Source organism: Papaver somniferum, chromosome 8 (assembly GCF_003573695.1).
Source record: "Papaver somniferum cultivar HN1 chromosome 8, ASM357369v1, whole genome shotgun sequence".
In the NCBI taxonomy this organism is placed as follows: Eukaryota; Viridiplantae; Streptophyta; class Magnoliopsida; order Ranunculales; family Papaveraceae; genus Papaver; species Papaver somniferum.
Window position 1 is genome coordinate 40,861,590 of NC_039365.1, and position 22,103 is coordinate 40,883,692.

The window sequence follows — 22,103 nt, forward strand, 5'->3', positions numbered from 1 at the left end:
GTATTACTTCTAGTAGATTTACAAAGAAGAATTTTTGAGTCAAGCTTGTCTTGTTAAAAATCTCGAAATATGATTTTGCAAAGATATTCAAAGGTCCTTAACAATATTAGTTTTAAGAATTAATTTGTGGATCATGAAAATTCCCTTGAAATGGGTAACTAGTTTTTTATTAACTAGTTTTTTCAGTTCAAATGGGTTTATTTCAGCAAAGACACGTATAAAATTGATTGGTCAAACAAAATATCACTCAAGAATCGCATATTTTACGAGAATCTTTCCGATTCTCAACAAAGAAAATTTCATCCAACGATTCGAATTCTTAATTATTGGCTCGAATGGTACGAGCTGAATCGTGATTCGTACGATTCTAATAACTATGATCATCACCAACATCCCATAAAAAGTCACGCATATTCTTCTCCAAACAGTGAACGACTTCAGTTGGAAACCTAAACACCACGAAGTAATGATAGTCTTGATAAAATATCCTCGATAAGAATAACTTTCCCTTTTTTTGTTAAAAATTTCTTCTTCCATGAAGACAACGTCTTGTCAAAATACTCAATAATTTGATCCTAAATTCCTTTAGAGCTAGGCTCAGCACCCAGTGGCATACCCAAATATGACATTTGTAAATTAAAAACATTACGACCTAGTCTTTATCCCTAAAGGTTTAAATAATGAACGGACATAATTACAACCAATCGAGTTTTTAAAGTATTTACTCTAATAAGGTCACATACTAATTCGAATTTTTTAAGAGCACTGATAACAAAATGGATCTCCTCTCAATCATTGTCTATAAAAGGTAGTAACATCGGCATAATGCAGAAGTGATATAAATTTCTCATTTACTTTGATAAAAAAACCATGAATTTGACTATTATGTGTTAAATTGTCAAAGAAACGAGAGAATCACTCCAGTGCCAAACTAAAAGTAAACGTGAGAGGGGATTACCTTGGCGAACACCTCTTGAACAGTTAAAATAACCAAAAACGGTACCACTTATAATTATTGCAAATGATGCGGTAAAGTAACATAATTGCATCTAATCACATCATAATTTTTTAAATCGAGTTTGAAGATAGATGAGAAGGATGGGTACCCATCCTTCTTAGTATGAACTGTAAGTTAAACCAGTCAATCCAATTAAAAGCTTTCTCAAGGTCGATTTTGGATATAATTCCTGAACAAAATTAATGATTTCAATACGGAGTCTACCAATTTTTCCACCACAAGAATGCCTTATCTTATATGCCGATCGACCAAATACTTACGCATTTTGCGATTACGAGATGACATTAAACACTTCAATATGTTCGACAAGATGTTATAAATACTTATTGAATGACTACTTGGACGAAAATCGTTCACACTTTCGATATAATCCTTTTGGTGATCAAAGTGAACTGAACTGTGACGCCGATCTCCCATAGACGAGTTGTAAAGACATTTTTCTGGGATCTCCGATATTTCGAATACCCCTAGCCAAGAAAGCCAGAATAAAATACATGCAACATATTTCTATAGGTTCGACACCGCAGGATCAACACACTAATGTAATTTATGCTTAAAGCGCAGTCTTTCGCACATACACCTTTTTTTGATTTTAATACATACTGACAGTGGTATAGTGCGCACCCAGCCCAACTGTTTCATAAGCCTTTTTTTTTTAGATATTGGGTCATCATGCGCATTTTTACTTACTTGCACCCCCTAGAAGATTTTTTCTTCCTAATAATGATGGTCTTCCCTTTTGAACAGTTTGTTAAAACGTCTAAGAAAGTCAATTTTTTTTCTTGTAATAATGCTGGTCTTCCCTGTAGAACAATTGTTAAAACGTCTAAGAAAGTCGAAACATTTTTTTTTTTTACTTTAATGGGTAAACATTAGTGATTTTCTTTAAAATCCTAGACTAGTGGTCCCTGGACTACATCCAAACTTCTTAAATTGGAGTGAATTTTGGCAATTACAGGATTCAAACCCCTAACTCTACAGTGGGCAAACTGAAAAAGTGGGGGGTCAAACAACCTCACCTAATATTCCGGTTAGCAATTTGTATGGACTAACTCCAATATACTTTCAAGAGAATCAACTAGACAGTCACACTCAATCTTAAGAAAAAGTATATCAAAGAGTTATATCTCAATTTCTCGATTCAATCTGCAATCAAACAAATAGGAATTTGCGAGCCTGATTGAATACAAGAGAAATAACTTGAACGGTACCAAAGACCAATGTTTAAGGATCAATCAAGTTCAATCAACAACCAAAGGTTGGATTTACCAATTGATCGATTCAACATACAACCTGTGATATTTCAATTATATAACAAAATATAATGCGGAAAAGAAATAACAAAATATAATGCCTTTTGTTAACGAGGAAACCGCAAATGCAGAAAAACCCCGGGACCTAGTCCAGATTTGAACACCACACTGTATTAAGCTACTATAGACACTAGCCTACTACCAATGAACTTCGGACTGAAATGTAGTTAAACCCTAATCAATCTCACACTGATTCAAGGTACAGTCGTGCTCCTTACATCTCTGATCCCAGCTGGATACTACGCACTTGATTCCCTTAGCTCATCTTACCCACAACTAAGAGTTGCTACGACCCAAAGTCGAAGACTTGATAAACAAATATGTATCACACGGAAAAGTTTATTTAATAGATAAATCTGTCTCCCACAGATAAACCTACGAGTTTTGTTGCGTTTTATAATAAATCAAGGTGAACATGAACCAATTAATAAACCAGACTTATATTCCCGAAGAACAGCCTAGTATTATCAATCACCTCAAAATAATCTTAATCGATTAACGAAACAAGATATTGTGGAATCACAAACGATGAGACGAAGGTGTTTGTGACTACTTTTCAATCTTTCCTATCGGAGATAAAATCTCATTAAAATCTTATAGAAGATAGTACTCAATCACGATAGAAACGGGAAGATCTGAACATGCAACTACAGAGAAAATAGTTGGGTCTGGCTTCACAATCCCAATAAAGTCTTCAAGTCATTAATCTACAGGGTTTCGTGAAAAACCTAAGGTTATAGGAGAATCGACTCTGTCTTATGCAACTAGTATCACACAGGAGGTGCGTGGATTAGGTTTTCCAGTTGCTAGAGTTCTCCTTTATATATATATATATATATATATTTCAAATCAGGGTTTGCAATCTAAGTTACCTTGGTAACAAATCATTCAATATTCGCCGTTAGATAAAAACCTGATTAGATTCAAGCTAATATATTTTAACCGTTAGATCGAACTTAGCTTGTTTTTCACAAACGAAATGTAACTTCATTTAGGTTTGGGTAACTGTACCTAAGTGTGTACACTTAGTCGGTTCGACAATAGTTAACCAATGGTTATCCATATGAGTACTTTCATATCAACCTTATTCATCTTCACCATAACTAGTTCAAATGAAACTAGTTAGAGAGTTGTTCAATTGCTTAGATCTCATAGAAGTATACAAGAAACAATTGAAGCAAAATCAATTTTGATTGTCTCGAATCAATTCATGAACATCATAGCCACGGTTTGCAAAAGATTGCATTCCTTATTATATAAATGTTTTAATTCACGAACAAACCGATTTTAGAAAGTAACCTACTTAAGTATGCAAACGGGTACGCATACCTAAGTAGCCGTACCGAGTTTGGTTACGCCAGTACGCGTACGGGTATGTATACTAATTCACATTCCAAAGTCCAGCAGAAATTCACGGAACCCAAACTTCCACCAGTACGCGTACGGGTACACATACCTAGATTCCGGACTTCCTATAACTAACCAGTACACGTAAGGGTACACATACTTAGGTTCCCGATTTTGGATTTTTACACAAATGTGAATACAAACTATGCTTATATCCAAACATGGTTACTTATTCTAAACTCTCATTTCAATCATTGAAACTTTCTTAGAGGATGGCAATAGTTGTTATCCACAAACTATTAGCATCAAAGCGATTTTCAAGTTATTGAAATAATCAATATGACTTTCGCCAAGAGTAAAGATGAACTTGGTTAAAGTCAAAGCTTACCAACACATATTTTGAGAAATAGATAAGTGAGTTAAACTCAGCTTGAAATATCAAATTTGTATAATTAAAGTCTATATAGCAATACGACTTTTGTCTCAGAAGAGGAGATAAAATAGATAAACTTTTGGGTGATAGATAAGTTCAAGTCTCCAATACCTTTTGCTGATGAAGTTCCACAATTTCCCTTTAGTAGTTCTTCGTCTTCATTCTATGAAAGCCGTGGAATCTAAAGCTCAACTACACTTACTATCCTAATCCGAGACATAGCTATAAGTAGACTATAAATCAAGACTTATAGTTTTGACAACTAAACTTGACAAACAAGCTTGAGATAGCAACGCCTGCGAGTTTGACCGAGCAGTGCTCTAACAATCTCCCCCTTTGTCAATTTTAGTGACAAAACTATCAATACATATGGAATACAAAATAAATAAACTTTGTAGCTTCTCATCCAAATGCTTGATCTCCTTGGTTCTTCAACATTACTTAAAACCTTCGTCACTTCCAAGTACTGCAATGATTTCAAATGTGTTCAATTCCGCATCATTTTTTTTGAAGATACGTAGCTATAACAATGAGAAAACAGTAGCTCTTAATCATTGTTATACAGTGTCATAGTAATATTACACAACATCAAAGTTCAATTGTATCACAACTTCGACAACAATACTATGGTGATATGTATCACTCCCACGTAGTCAATACTTCATCTCACATGAAAACCACTCCCCCTTACATAATGATCCGTAAACCATATGTATTTGTAGTGTGAACTACAAATTGGAAATAACATTAATTCTCCCCATTTTTGTCAATAAAATTGGCAAAGATACAAAAATTAGTGGGATCCTAATGAAATTTCCATTATTTCATAGAGACACTTAATGACCAAAAGAGAAGCACATATCAACTTGTTTAGATGCAATCATATAGCCGAAACTAAATGCATTCATCAAGGAGTTTATAAAGATATAAGATAACCCCTATAATATTCCATAGCCGCACTCCCCACAAATATTTGGCAATTAAGCACAAGTTCAATTAAGAACTCTCCCCCATTAAATGTCATTCCAAAAGGAACAACAAGAGAGACCTTGCTTTTACAAGAAAATAAGGATTTAAAAGAATACTTTGATCCCTCACATAACTGTTTCTACAAAGAAACAGATGCGGAATCGAAACAACACTACACTGTCGTTTTAAAATATGATTTCCCAAAAGATACAAATGAGTCCAGGGGAAAAAGGTTAGAACGCTAATGAACCAAAACAACACTAATAGACTGTCGTAAGTGTTGAAACGTAGCAGTTTCTAATGGTTTGGTGAGAATGTCAGTCAGTTATTGTTCGGAAGGCACAAAATCCATATTGATGATACAATTTTCATAGAGATCTCTAATAAAATGATACCTTATGTCAATGTGCTTAGTTATTGAGTGCTCAACAGGATTCTCAATGATGCAAATCTTACTTGAGTTATCACAAAAGATCTTCATTATACCAGTGTCAATTCCATAATCAACAAGCATTTGTTTCATCCATAGAAGTTGAGTACAACATAAACCTGCAACAATATATTCTGCTTCGCATGTAGACAGGGATTTTAAGTTTTGTTTCTTGCTATGCCATACCACAAGATTCAACCCAACATAGTAAAATCCTCTTGAGGTACTCTTTCTGTCTTCTACACACCCTGCCCAATCTGCATCCGAATAGGCAGTAAGATCAGTGTTAATATCAAAAGTATAGGATATACCAAACCCGATAGTGTGATTAATGTATCATATTATCCTTTTTGCAGCTGCAAGATGATATTCCTTTGGATTGGCCTGAAACCTGGCACAACAACCAACACTAAAAGCAATATCAGGTCTAGTATCTGTGAGATATAAAATACTTCCAATGATATACCGATAAAGTTTTTGATCTACATTTACATCTTTCTAATCTCGATGTAGTTTACCAGTAGTGGGCATATGAGTCAGTTTTGGAGTTGACTTATCAAGACCGAACCTTGTAACAAGATCCCTAACATATTTTTCTTGAGATAAGTAAATTCCTTCCTTGTGTTGTTGAATTTGTAAACCCAAAAAGAATTTTAATTCACCAACATTGCTTGTTTCAAATTTCTTACCAAGAGAGACTTGAAAATCTTTTGCAAGTTTTTCAGAAGTTGAACCATAGATGATATCATATACATATACTTGAGCAATGACTACATCCTTCCCACTCCATTTGGTAAACAAAGTTTTATCAGCTTCACCCCTCGAAAAACCTTTCCTAAGAAGAGATGTGGTTAATTTTTTGAACCAGGCACGAGGTGCTTGTTTTAACACATATAATGCCTTTTTGAGCTTAAGGACATGATCTGGGAAATCAGAATTTTGAAAACTCTTAGGTTGAGCAACATAGACCTCTTCCTTTAAATTTCCGTTTAATTAGGAACGTGGATTTTGTGTCCATTTGAAACAGCTTAACCTTCAGGAAACAAGCATGAGCTAATAAAAGGCGAATAGACTCAAGGCGTGCCACGTGAACAAAGGTTTCGTCGAAGTTGATACCTTCAATCTGGGAATATCCCCGAGGGACAAGTCTGGCTTTGTTTCTAACAATGGTTCCAAATTCATCAGACTTGTTCTTGAATATCCATTTTGTACCAACAATATTGACATTGGGGGGGACAAGGTACGAGCTCCCATACATCTTGTCTTTCAAATTGATTTAACTCTTCATGCATAGCATTCACCCAAGAGGGATCACTAAGAGATTCGCCAATAGTTTTTGGTTCTACATGAGAAAGATAACAACCAAAATTGCAAGTATTTTGAAGTTGTCCTCTAGTCTTAAAGGTAGAATCTTTGCCCCCAATAATACTGTTAGTATCATGATTCATGTGAACCCAGAGATTCCGAGGAGGAGCACTTTCTTGTTCAACAGGAATTTCCTGACTAGGACTTTTCTCCTCGTCACTAGAAACTTTAGGATCAACAACAGTTGGAAAAACTTCTACTGATTTAGGTATTTCTTTGACTTTCTCAATTGTATCTGTATGAGGCAATTCAACAGGTGAGTTATCATAACGAAAATACTCAAATCATCGATAATAACATTTGTTGATTCTATCATAACTTGGGTCCTGAGATTAAATACTAGAAAACCACGACTATCTGATGCATAGCCAAGAAAAATACCTTCATCACTTTTAGTATCAAATTTCCCTCTCAGTTCTCGATCTTTTAGAATGTAGCACTTACTTCCGAACACTCTAAGATAATGTAAGTTGGGTTTTCTACCGTACCACAACTTATACGGAGTGTTTAAGATTTTTGACCGTAGATAGACACGGTTGATCAAATAACATGCTGTGAAGACAGCTTCTTCCTAAAACTTTAAAGGTAAGTTTTTGTTATGGAGCATTACCCTGGCCATTTCCTGAATGTTACCGTTCTTTTTTTCTGCAACTCCATTGGATTGAGGAGTAATGGGTGGTGAGTATTGTTGAATAATCCCCAGTTTGTCACAAAATTCAAATACTTTGGTGTCTTTGAATTCAGTTCCATGGTCGCTTCTAATTTTCTTTAGTTTGCGAACCTGTTCATTCTGGATTCTATTAACAAAAATCTTGAATTCATCGAGAGTTTCATTCTTATGAGCTAAAAATGCCACCCAAGTGAATCTGGTGTAATCATCTACCATAACTAAAGCATACTTCTTTCCAGCAACCGTAGGTTGTTGAATAGGACCGAAGAGATCCATATGAATTAAATCAAGTGGAGCTTTAGTGAGAATATCTCGAGATGATTTATGGTGAACTTTCGTTTGTTTACCCTTTTGACAGGCACCACAGACACCATCAATCTTTGCATTGATTTTTGGAACGCCTATAACAAGTTCTTTGTTAATGATCTTAGTTAGAAGGCGATAATTGATGTGACCGAAACGCTCATGCCAAAGATGTGTATATTCCACCTTAGTCAAATTGCAACAATTACTAAACTGAGTTCAAGGAGATAACAATTATTTTTACCACGAGTACCCTGAAAAATTACTTTTCCAGTTTTGTCCACAATGTCACATCCATTAGCATTTAAGACAACTTTATGGCCTTTGTCACAAATTTGACTTACAGAAAGAAGGTTTGCAGTCATACCTTTTAACGTATACAACATCATGGATTTCAGGAACGCCAGGCAGTTTGATCGTCCCCTTTTTGCTTATGTAGCAACAATTCCCATCTCCAAATGTCACTGGACCTCCTTCAAAGCCATTTGAATTCACAAACCATGAAAGATCCCCCGTCATATTTCGGCTACATCCACTATCAAGGAAACATTGAAAGAGTGATGTTGATTTTAGAGAAAAAGCTCTCATACTAACACTACTATCCCGTTTGGGGTTTTTTGTTAGATTTGTACATCCTTTTAGAGAGGTAAACAATTGTTCAGCTTTCTTATGAAGATTACTTGCAACCTTTAACCTTTTCTTGAAAGATGTACATGTATGTTGAAAATGATTATGAGAATCACATAACATACATGAATCAACATCTTTAAACTCATCTGAGTTGTTCTGAGTCGCATCGGGATTCTCAAAGCCTAGACCTCGCATACCCCTGACTTGCGAAAATTCCTCAGAGAAGAATTAAAGGAGTTATTCAAATCCAGTGAAGGAACTATGACAGACTTCAAATCCCTAAGCAAAGCAATTTCTGCAATAAGATCAGAATTGATCCGGATTTGTTCATTCAACTTCTTCTGGAGAATAACCAGTTCTTCAGAACATTCTCTAAAATATGAGTTACATCCTGGTGAAGCGTTTAATGAGATTTTATTATCTATAGAGTAAGATCACTACAAACACAGACTTATGAGGTCTTAAACGTGTTTGCCTGCTCTGATACCAATTGAAAAAGCGGGGGTCTAACAACCTCACCCAATATTTCGCTTAGCAATCTGTATGGACTAACTCCAATATACTTTCAAGAGAATCAACTAGACAGTCAGATGATGAGTGCCAAATATTGTATATATTTATCCCTTTTTGTTGGCATTTAACTCATCTTTTGCGCAGTAATTCTACATTTTATCCCATATTCTGTATTTTCATTGTTTTCAAGAATAAATATTTTTCTTACTTAATTTTGCATTTTTAGGTAATAAATAAAGTTTGGATGAATTGCGGAGCGAAAAGAGAAGAAAAGTAGTGAAAAGACGGGAGGAATTACACAAGGAAGCCGCGAAGAATGTCGTGCACAAGACCAAAAGGCTAGAAGTGGGCTTGAAGAGGAAGAATTGTTCTTAAAGAAGACATGGGCCTGGCATACCCAAGGCCCAAAACCCTAACCCAAACCCATTTTCTATATCCAAGCCCGTCTCGGATTTCAGCCGTCAGATCGAAGCATTTCAGCATCCTACGGTCGCTCCTATGCCTGTGCATCAAATCCCGATGATTCCGCTAAACACTACAACACCTAACCTAATCTCGCACCGTAGACTTCGTTGTATTTTACATCCTACGGTCGCTACAAGCTGCTTCTTTCTTAGCCGTCCGATCCACCTACCATCTCCATATTTAGCGGCTTCAGCTCGTGGTACACACATCTTGATACACCCGCATAACACACTAATACTCTAACCCTATGACCTAGCCAAACAGCTCCCTACCCTAACCCATATCGACCTCCACCTTCTTCTTCCTCTCCCCCTCTCTGCAACAGAACCACCATACCCTGCCGTACCACCACCTATTCCACTTCCACAACCACCATTACCTACACCAAATCCACCATCTCCATCATTACCCGACACGACCCATCCCCCTAATTCGAAGCGCTTTAACCTCTCTCACCAACTGACCTAGGTGAGGGTTGATAAAACACCTCAAATTAGGGAGCAATTGTAGCGATTGAGAGCAGGAGAAGAACCGAGAGAGGCAGAGAAGACATGGGGCGACGTCAATTCAAAGTTTTGGTGAGTAAATTTCGGAGATTGAAAACCCTAATTTCAATTCTAGGGTTTCGGAAAAATTGGGTATTTGGTGATATAAATAGGGGGTGATGTAGAGGGGTAGGGGGGATGATCTCTGGACTAGCCAGAAAAACATTTTGTTCTGTTTTATTTCACAATTTCAATTTCAGTTATTGCATGACAGTTGATAGTGAATGTTATATGATGTTTTGATTTTTATCTTCAATGTTGAGAATGTTGTTTCAATTAGCATATGTGATGAATGTTGATGCTGTTAACATGTTTTTCATGAACTAAGTTACTGCAGCTAAGGATCAGATGAAGCCTTAGTGCATTGTTGGATGATGAATTGCTAGGTTAGAGCCTTAATGCTTGTTTTTCTTGAGCAATGGGAGAGATTAGTGCTCATCTGTGTGCTTGTGATTGATTGTACTGTCAAAAGACAGTCAATGCTAGGAGCACATTAGTTGAGCAAGCTGATTTTCTTTCCATTCCAATTGTATGCTTAGGGTCTTAATTTCAACCTAGAACTACATTGTTTGGCTAGGACACCAAGGTGGATTCTAAGCTATTAGCTTAGCCACAATTCCTTTCTTCAGTCACTTACAATTCCAGCTCTGCTTTTATTCACTGCTTAGTTACTTTCCTTTACTGTTTTGCTTAGTTCTTGCATTTTGAAGCTGTGTGCACTGAAGTCAGTGCACAATCTCACCCCTGCCCTTGGCTTACAGCCTTGGTTCCTTGCTGTTGTTATTTTATATCATCTGCCATCTAATCCTTGCTGTGCTGCCATCTTGTGTTAACTGTTTTAGTTCTTTGTATCTGCCTTCATCCATCACTGCTCACTGCCATAGTGCTTTGCACCCATTGATAGCTTAGGAAAATTCTTGTATGCTCCCGCTCCCTGTGGACTAACTCTTTCTTATCCCTATATTATAAAGCTTGACCTTGTATACTTGCAAGTTTTGTGTGCAACCCCATTTACACACCATCAGACTCAATCTTAAGAAAAAGTATATCAAAGAGTTACATCTCAATTTCTCGATTCAATCTGCAATCAAACAAATAGGATTTTGCGAGCCTGATTGAATTCAAGAGAAATAACTTGAACGGTACCAAAGACCAATGTTCAAGGATCAATCAATTTTAATCAACAACCAAAGGTTGGATTTACCAATTGATCGATTCAACGCACAACCTGTGATATTTCAACTATATAACAAAATATAATATGGAAAAGAAATAACACAGACACCGAAAGTTTTGTTAAAGAGGAAACCGCAAATGCAGAAAAACCCCGGGACCTAGTCCAGATTTGAACACCATACTGTATTAAGCCGCTACAGACACTATCCTACTACCAATGAACTTCAGACTGGAATGTAGTTGAACCCTAATCAATCTCACACTGATTCAAGGTATAGTCATGCTCCTTACGTCTCTCATCCCAACAGGATACTACGCACTTGATTTATTTAGATGATCTCACCCACAACTAAGAGTTGCTACGACCCAAAGTCGAAGACTTGATAAACAAATCTGTATCACACAAAAAAGTCTATTGAATAGATAAATCTATCTCCCACAGATTGATAAATCAAGATGAACATGAACCAATTAACAAACCAGACTTATATTCCCGAAGAACAACCTAGTATTATCAATCACCTCACAATAATCTTAATCGATTAACGAAACAAGATATTGTGGAATCACAAATGATGAGACGAAGGTGTTTGTGACTGCTTTTCAATCTTGACTACCGGAGATAAAATCTCGAGTAAATCTTAGACAAGATAGTACCCAATCATGATAGAAAACAGCAAGATCAGAACATGCAACTACAAAGAAAATAGTTAGGTCTGGCTTCACCATCCCAATGAAGTCTTCAAGTCGTTAACCTACATGGTTTCATGAAAAACCTAAGGTTAAAGGAGAATAGACTCTATCTTATGCAACTAGTATCACACAGGAGGTGTGGGGATTAGGTTTCCCAGTTGCTAGATTTCTCCTTTATATATATTTCAAATCAGGGTTTGCAATCTAAGTTACCTTGGTAACAAAGCATTGAATATTCACCGTTAGATGAAAACATGATTAGATTCAAGCTAATATCTTTCAACCGTTAGATCGAACTTAGCTTGTTATACACAATGAAATGTAACTTCATTTAGGTTTGGGTAACCGTACCTATACGTGTACACTTAGTCGGTTCAACAATAGTTAACCAATGGTTAGCCATATGAGTACTTTTATACCAACCTTATTCATCTTCACTATAACTAGTTCAAATGACTCAAATGAAACTAGTTAAAGAGTTGTTCAATTGCTTAGATCTCATGGAAGTATACAAGACACAATTGAAGCAAAATCGATTTTGATTCACTCGAATCAATTCATGAACATCATAGCCACGGTTTGCAAAAGATTGCATTCCTTATTATATAAATGTATTAATTCACGATCAAATCGATTTTAGAAAGTAACTTACTTAAGTATGCAAACGGGTACGCATACCTAAGTAGCCAGACCGAGTTTGGTTACGCCAGTATGCGTACGGGTACGCACACCAATTCACATTCCAAACTCCATCAGAAATTCACGGAACCCAAACTTCCGCCAGTACGCGTACGGGTACACATACCTAGATTCCGGACTTCCTACAACTAACCACTAGCGTACGGGTACGCATACTTAGGTTACCGGTTTTGGACATTTACACAAATGTGAATACATACTATGCTTATATCCAAACATGGTTACTTGTTCTAAACTCTCATTTAAATCATTGAAACTTTCTTAGAGGATGACAATAGTTGTTATCCACAAACTATTAACATCAAAGCGATTTTCAAGTTATTGAAATAATCAATATGACTTTCTTCAAGAGTAAAGATGAACTTGGTTAAAGCGAAAGCTTACCAACACATATTTCGAGAAATAGATAAGTGAGTTAAACTCAGCTCGAAATAGCAAATGTGTGTATAATTGAAGTCTATATAGCAATACGACTTTTGTCTCAAAATATGAGATAAAATAGATAGACTTTTGGGTGATAGATAAGTTCAAGTTTCCACATACCTTTTGGTGATGAAGTTCCACAAGTTCCCTTGAGTAGTTCTTCGTCTTCATTCGATGAACGCCGTGGAGTCTAAAGCTCAACTACACTTACTATCCTAATCCGAGACATACCTATAAGTAGACTAGAAATCAAGACTTATAATTTTGGCAACTAAACTTGATAAACAAGCTTGAGATAACAACGCTTGCGAGTTCGACCGACCAGTGCTCTAACACAAACAGTGATAAGCTAGTGACTCATAGATATTCCTAGCAACTATAAGGTCCAGGAAACAAACCCTATCCTCAAAAACAAAGAGCATGAGAACAGATGGTTCTTGAAAAAACTAAATAAATAAATAATAGAGTAGTTTCTCTATGTATGCTCAAGCGTGGATTGATGTTTGTTTGCCCACTTGGGTTTTTTCTGCCACTTGGGCAGCTTGTTAATAATCACACCTGTACCTGGATAAAACCAACATAGATTCCACCAGAATTGATGTTCTTTCTTACGTTAGTAAGTATATAACTTCGCAATAAAGTTTTCCTCCATTACAGAATGACTTCATCAAATCAAATCCCATAAAATGTTCCACCGCTTTTCTTCCAACGCTGTCCCTTTGAAAGACACGTTGAGCTGCACTTGACATGCATATCAAACAAGTGTCTTCTTGTTGACTGCAACCAACCTACGTGGACTTCTCACCCTCATTTCAAAACATTCAAAAACCCTTCTTATTCCATTGTGTTCCTCTTTTTTCTTCTGTTTTTGTTTTCGATTTTCATTTCTTGCCACCTGAAAAATTACCACAAAACAAGCTTAGAGAGGAAAAATTTAGAGAGACAGGGAGAGGGAGGTAAAGATGATGAACATTTTGGCAATATTTCTGGTCATTACATCAATAGCAGCAGGAGGGATTTTTTCACCACATGAGAAGAAGCAAAAAAATGATGATTTAATAGTAAAAGAAGGTCATAGATTGATAGTAGTTGAATACCAAAGAGAAACTATAAACCCCAATCAAGACAAACTTCATCATCCACAGCAACAACAACTTCAAGATCAATCCTCAAGGAGTCGACATCATGAGGAAAAGGAAAATGATGATAAACCGTTAGAACATGGTTTATCATCAGCTTCGTCAATGTTAGGAAGAGCTATTGAGAAACTAAAACATTCAATGCCAGATTTAAGTCAAACTGGGATAACAAGTGAATCAATAAGTGATGCGTATGAGAAATCTAAAGAAGCTGTTGATGAAACTGTTTGTAGAGCTAAAGAGTGTATCGGTTATAAAGGTCATTTAGCTGATATTGCAGCTAAGGGTGTTCAACATACTGCTGAAGCTGTTAAAGGAAAAGCTGAAGATATTGGTAACGCTGATTCTTTTGGAAAAGCCATTGGTAATATTAAAGACACCACTGTTGAGAAAGTTAAGTTGATCCCTGAAACCACTGTTCGTGCTAAAGAAGCTGTTCTAGATTCACAGATATCCAGGAGTCTTAGTGAATCACTTGGTGAGGCTAAAGACAAGGTTATGGACAAGGCTCATGATGTTAAACAAGCAGTTGAAGATATACCGGCTGTTAGAAGGGCTGAAGAAACTATACATCAAGCTAAAGAGAAGGTTATGGAGAAAGCACATGATGTTAAACAGGGAATTGAAGATTCACCTACAGTTAGAAGAGTTCATGGAGCTGTAAATCAAGCTAAAGAGAAGGCCATGGATAAAACCCACGACTTCAAAGAAGCAGTTGAAGGTTCAGATGCAGCGGAGATGGTTACTAAGAGAATTCCTGAAGCAGTACATCATGCCAAAGACAAGGTTTTGGAAAAAACACATGACTTGAAAGAAGCAGTGGAAGATTCAGAAGGGTTGAGTCAGGTTAAAGGTAAGGTTTCAGAGAAGGCGCACAATGTTAAAGAAGCACTTGGAGATGTGAAAGAAACAGCTGCTGGATATATAAATGGAATGCCTGGAACACTAAATTATGCTAAGGGTAAGGTTTCGGAGAAGGCGCACAATGTGAAAGAAGCATTTGAAGATGCTGGTGAAACTGCAGCTGGGTATATGAAGGGAATGCCTGAGACGGTAAACCCTGCCAGAGAAAAGGTTTCGGATAAAGTTCACTCGGTTAAAGAAGAATTTGAAGATGCAAGAGATAGTTTGGCAGAATCAATACCGGAAACGGCAAGTGATGCGAAAGAGAAGGTTATCGATAGAGCTCAATCTGTGAAAGAAGCCATTGGAGAAGCAAAAGAATCTGCAACTGAGAAAGCCAAGAGTGCGAAAGAGAATATTTTGGATAAAGCCCATGATTTGGAAGATGCAGTAGAGGAGACTGGGACACACATTCCTGAAACCCTGAAACAAGCAAAAGACAAGGTTTATAAGAAAATCCACTCCGTTAGAGATAAAAGCAGCAAAGCAAAAGAGAAAGTTGCAGAGAAAGCCCATGACTTGAAACAATCAGCTAAAGAACTTCTAACAGATGAGAAGGAAGAAGCTTTGCAAGATTCTGAAGCACTGATCAAAATGGCAAAAGATAAGATCCTAAATAGGGCTCATGAAATTAAGGAAGGAGCTGGAAATGTTAAAGAATCAGTGAAAGGGTTTGTTGTTGGAGACCTAAAAGAAAAAGTAAGAATGACTGAATCAGCTATTACTGATAAGAGAAGTAAACATCAAAAAACAACTATGCTGTTTAAAGAAGGTACAAGAAATTTCACAAATGCATTTCAGAGAGGATGGGAGATGGCCGTTGCTGAGGAAAATGTTAAATGGGGCTTAGGGGTTATACGTATGGTGGGATTTGGTACAGCTTATGGTTCTTCAGTATGGGTTTCATTTGTTTCTGGTCACTTGTTAGCTAGGGTATTACCAAGACAACAATTTGCAGCAGTGCAGAGAAAGATATATCCGGTTTATTTTCGGCTCATTGGTTATAGTATCGGGTCTTCAATGTTGGGTCAAATGTTAACGCGTAGATATCAAAGTCCTCGAACTAAATATAGGAAAGGAGAGAAAGTTCATGCTTACGATTTGGGTATGGCGCTTGTGTTTGTTCTCATTAACTCGCTTTTCTTGGAGCCTCGAGCTACTAAGGTATACTTTGTTGCTACTCGTTTTACTTGATTTATATATATGTGTGTGATTATTATGTTAGTTCTAATTTACGAGCTACTAAGGTATACTTAGTTGCTACTCGTTTTACTTGATTTATATGTATGTGTCATTATTACGTTGGTTCTAATTTACATTTGTGAGCTTGTATTTTATTTAGTTCTGTGAATCGGATTACATACATGCGGGTGAAAAGTTGTTGTTATAGAGATGGCACATTTATTATAAGCATCAGTACTATGATTTTTGTGGTATATAGTTCAGGGAAAAAGGTTTAATGTGTCAGTGAGGAAAAAATTTCTTGCTCAAAGTGATAGCGCTGTATACTTCCCTCTGTTACAAGTTAGTGCAGGAAGTTTCCTTTGTTGCTTCAAAAGGAACTTCTGGTAGTCTGAATCATCTGAGAATTCTAACACAAAAATCTTAACTTTTCCCAAGTCCAATTTAATGAGAAAATGCTACTCAGACTTGAAACTTAGCATTAAGTTACTCTTGAATCTCAAAAGGGATAGCATTTTGGAGTAGCACATTTAGGACTTTGTCTTGAATGTGTATGTAGAGGAGCAACTAGCATTCTTGACAAACACATTCAAGACAAAGTCTTAAATGTGCTGTTCCAGGATAGTTTCTACTATTGCATTTCACTTTGGTACCTATCTGGAGACTTGAGTGGCATTCTCTTGGATGTTCTCAAGTGCTTAGGTTGATATCTAGAATCTGTATAGTAGTACATACATGTCTACATTAGTCATATATCAACTAACTAGTTTGTAGCTTCTACGTTTTGTTAGTAGTTTCAGTTTCTCGGCTCAGTAGGTAACTCGGATTACTGGGATCTTAAAAATATATATTTTCTTGTATCAGGTGATGTTGGAGAAAATGAAGTGGGAAAAGGAGGAAGGAAGAGGCCTTCATGGTCTAAGCGAGACACGGGTGAGGACTGAAACTAGACGGGCTAGAACTGCAGTTGGTGAAGAAGTAACCGAAGAGCTTGTGACAGAGCGATCACATGAGGAAGAAGTAGAGATGCGAGCAAGAGAAAGGGATAACAATGAGATAGAGCAACTGAATCAGAGGCTGAAAAAACTGAACAGATACTCGGCTTTCTTCAACATTCTGACTATGATGGCTCTTACGTGGCATATTAATTACTTGGCTCAGTGTTTATATGTTTCCTGCTAAATCCAATGGATGCTCTCATGGTTCTTACTTGGGATGTTTGAGATTGTTAAATGATGATCCACCACATTGATGTTAATGACGACGATCCGTGGTGAGCATGCAGGAGATTTTCAGAAGAATTTTGGGTTGTTAATGCTGTTTTTTTTTGTAGTAGGTCGGCTTTTGTAATTTTTGAAGTCAGTTTTTCTGCAAGTAGATATTACCACAAGCCTAGGCTAGTGATTGAAATATACTAGAGCGTGTTGTGTAATGCTCCGTGCTCCAGTCTTGTAATAGGTCTGGGTGGAGCCAGTGATGAAGTACTACTGTGATGCTTCATGGCTGAACGTTGTGTTATGTGCAGGTTTTTCTGTATGGTTCAGTTTTTATCTTATATACACTTCAAAGGTGGTTCTGTTTATTGGGAGATCAAGCTCCAACTCGGTTCTTCTTTGGATTGATAGGGGCTGCTATTTTTGCTGTTTGCTAAACTCTGGCTCAATTCCAAGTTGAGTGCCAAAAAAATCCACCAGAAGAGTCCTTTCTATTCTTGCGGTTTGGTTTTCTTTTGCGTGTCATATTATTTGTGTTGCTTGGAAAAACATCCTTCTGTTTTCTTTTTGAAATGGTCAATCAATTTTTAAACAGAAAACAAGTCAAAAATAGCTTCTGTTGGCAGTCAATGCTTCATTATTACTCTTCTTTGAAACAGAAAACAGTAAAACAGAATCTAGTCATACGCGACGCGTGTTCAGAGAAGACTGTTTCACCGTTTGATTGTCAAAACCAGAACCAGTTCACAACTAGCTAAAACTAGCTAACAGTCTTGTTTTAAATCTACAATCTGACTAGAAAGGGAAAGGGGTCTTACAAATAATATGCCATTAGAAAGGGGAAGGGGTCCTACAAATAATGTGTCACTTTTAGTATACTCCATCATGATGAACAATACAGAGACATAATGGCAATGAGTCTGATTCCCCATGAAGGAAAAATGTATAGACAAATAAGAAAAAGCTAGAACAAGTGAGAAAGGAAACAAGCAAGTGCGAGTCCAATACAGCACAGCCTTGTAATATCAGCTAAAAACCAAACACCCTGTCGGACACTGTCCCCATCTTTCAAACTTTATCTTCCCCGAATTATCTTATTCTACTTTATAGTTTCCTCGTTAAGCTTTGGATATTCTATCCATCATCACTGTTACAGGCCTAGTTAGCAATTCGGGATTCGGCAAACGTACGGAACGGTAAACGTACGAGTATTATACGGTTTTGTAAAATCCAGATTCGGTCCAAAATTCGGTCAACGGGACGTGATTCGTCAGTAATTCGGAACGGCATACGTACGTGTATAATTCGATTTATAAATGTGAGTTCGGCTCTGAAAATTCGGTATCTATATATAACAAATAATTTGTATTTATAAGGTCATAGACCAATTTTTATGCATATGTGTGAGTTATTTAAAGAAAAAATAAACTTAATATGATGATATTAATAATATATACAACATTAGTTATCCAAGATGACGTCGTATGGTGGTTTAGATGCTTGGTTAGTGAGTTTGAGATCTCTCTCACCTTCACCTTCAAATCTCTTCAGTCGTTTTTGTTTCATAAAAATTACAACACGTCTAATATTCGGTCGTGTATGCTCGGAAGGCAGTAAAGCCCAAAAAGTGGAGTCTTTGAAAAGTTAAAGTTAAAGAATTTATGGCGAATTAAGCGGACGTATCATTCGGAATACGTAAAATTCGTGAACGGTTCGCGAATAATCCGGGAATGCCACATAATACGCGACTTGGGTTCGGAGTTGCAAACGTACGCGAATAAAACGGTAAAATTCGTGATACGGAAAAATTCGTGAATGATTCGTGAATCATTCGCGAACTTACTAACTAGGGTTACAGGTGATTAACTTGTTATTATAAACTCTCCATTATCAAATAATCGGGATTAAAAGCAAGGTTCGAAAAACGGGTCACGGCCCAGGTCACAGGTACTAGGCGTGACCGTTATAACGTGTTTTGACGGGTGTGAGCACGTTTTGGGTCAAAAACGCGTTATATAGGAATAAAACGCGCTTTTTTGACGTTTTTTTAAAATAACGGGTGTGATAACGGTTAAATAAGAAAAATAAATAATTTGTGATCTGAATTTCCTATGTAACGGTAATTACAGTTGTGAAAACGGTTACAACGGGTCTAAATAACGTTGTTACTACGTTTTTTCATTTTTTTTTGGTTTAATTTATTTATTTGATTTTTTATTTATTTGTTTATGGGTTTTTAACGTACAAATTTATGGATATCTAGTAAAATTCACAACCCTAAGTCTATGGCTTATAACAATGCATTGTAGTTATCGTCTACCGACAATATTTATACACGCATACTATCACTATCCACTTGATATGTTCAAGTTGTCACTCGAATAGTTCAATGCATTCCCCAATATTTCAATAATGCATATTCGGATTCAAAAGCAGTCAAAACTTTGTTGTCAAATAATACTCCTAGGCTCTTAGCTACTTGCTACAAGACTAACCAACAAGGAATGCAACAGGAAGAGAGTCAGAGACTAGCTAGAGAAAAAGAGAGTGAGAGAGGGAAGTCAGGGAGTCGATTTATCTTTTTCTTTTGCATTTGGAGGTGTGTACAGTATATGCTACATGTGGTCTGTACTTTAGAGTTCAGACTCAAAAGTTCAAGAAATAAAACAAAAAAAAAATAAAAAGAGTAGTTGGTTTCATGATCAAAGACATAGCTAGCCTGTGCTTATATACGCATGCAACGAGATTCCAAATGTTTCAAGAATATTTCGATTTGCTAGCTATTATGTCTTCTTGCCCAAAGGAATGCTTTAAAAGGACAAGAAGAGAATTGAAATGAAATCAATACCTCTGGTTCTCTGCTTCTTGCTCAAAGGAATGCTTTACATTTTGAATTTCTCAAATACAAGTTTAAGAGGTAATATTAATTATTTTTTGTAGATTTTTCATTCAATTAGAGATATAATTTATTAATACGTTATTAATTTATTTATTATCGTTTTTTTCTTTCATGATGTTAGAGTAGTGAATATATGTTTGAGAAATATCGATGTTTTTTTCTTTCATGATGTTTGAGAAATATTTAAGAAATGTTAAGTGAAGAAATGTTTCATTCTATTAACGTATATTTACTTAATAAATGTTTCATTTTTATCTAAGAAATGTTTTAAGAAATATAGATTTTTTGTTCATTTTATTATCATTTATTTAAGAAATGTTTTAATAAATGTTAATATTCATAATTAAATAGTCCATCAACTTGAATCAGTTGGCACGTAAAAAATCATTGTTTCTTTATAAAAAAAATGGCATGATGAATTGATATATGTCACTTATTGCTATGTGAAATTTCCTACTTACAGAATATAATGGAAGGATCAACATCTGCAAAACGAGATGTTTTTCATGCATATTGTACTGTAATGAGTGATGGTAAAAAGTTGAAGTGTAATTTTGTGAAAAAGAAGTGTCTGCGGGAATTTCGCGTTTCAAAATGCATTTGGCACAACAAAGAGGTACAATTACTCCCTGCATGCATGTGCCACCTGAGATTAAAAATTTAGCAAAAGTATGGGTGCAAGACAGAAACAAAAATAACAGCAACGAGTACCAGAAACTGAATATGAAGATACAGAAATTCAAGATATGTATGAAAATGAACCGTGGAACCCTGTGCATGATATAGATGAAGAAGAACAAGCGCCGGTAACACAAAAGAAAATGGGCGGGTTATCGAAGTTGAAGAACCTTTTTGGACGAAAAAGTAAGAATACTAATGCCGGAGAAGGTACATCACAGCGTCCACAGGCCTCTATGGACATACCTAGTTCTTCAATGCGTACACCACACCAAGCACCTAGGATGTCTGTAGATATGGGAGGACAATATAATACTAATAGGGATTCTCAACCTAGCATGGCGAATTTTGGGAGAAGTAAAACATGCCGGGAAAAAGTTAATTCTTCTGTTGGACGTTTTTTCTATGCTAATGATATTCCCTTCAATGTGGCCAACTCAACTCAGTACCACGAGGCATTCAATGCAGTTGCAAATTTCGGAAAATCATACAGAGCTCCGTCTTCCTATAAGTTGTCGAACCCATTATTAAGGCAGGAAAAACAAACGATTCAGAAGGATGTGGTGTCGGTCCAACGAAATTATTTGAGAGAGTATGGGTGTACACTCATGTCAGATGGTTGGAAAAACAAAAATAACCATACGATTGTAAACTTCTTAGTTTACAGTGGCCATGGGATAACATTTTTGAAAAGCGTTGACATCGAGCATAATCGGTTGACAGCAGAGTATTTGATGAGTTTGTTCAGACCGGTTATAGAAGATATTGGTCCGACAAATATTGTTCAAATAGTAACTGATCAAGGATCCCAATTCAAAGCCGCAGGTAACTATTACAACCTAATTTAATTACAGTTGTTTATTTTTATATATTATTAATTCATTTCTCATTTTGTTTTAATAGGTATGAGATTGGCCATAGAGTATGGTACATTTTTTTGGGTACCTTGTGCAGCTCATGTGTTGGATTTAATGTTGGAAGATACTGAAAAGTTCCCCTTTGTAGACCAAGAATTTGTGAACTCGCCAGAAGGAAAAACTCGTACGGCTAAAGATGTGAAAAACATTATTTTGAATGAGATGTTTTGGCACACATG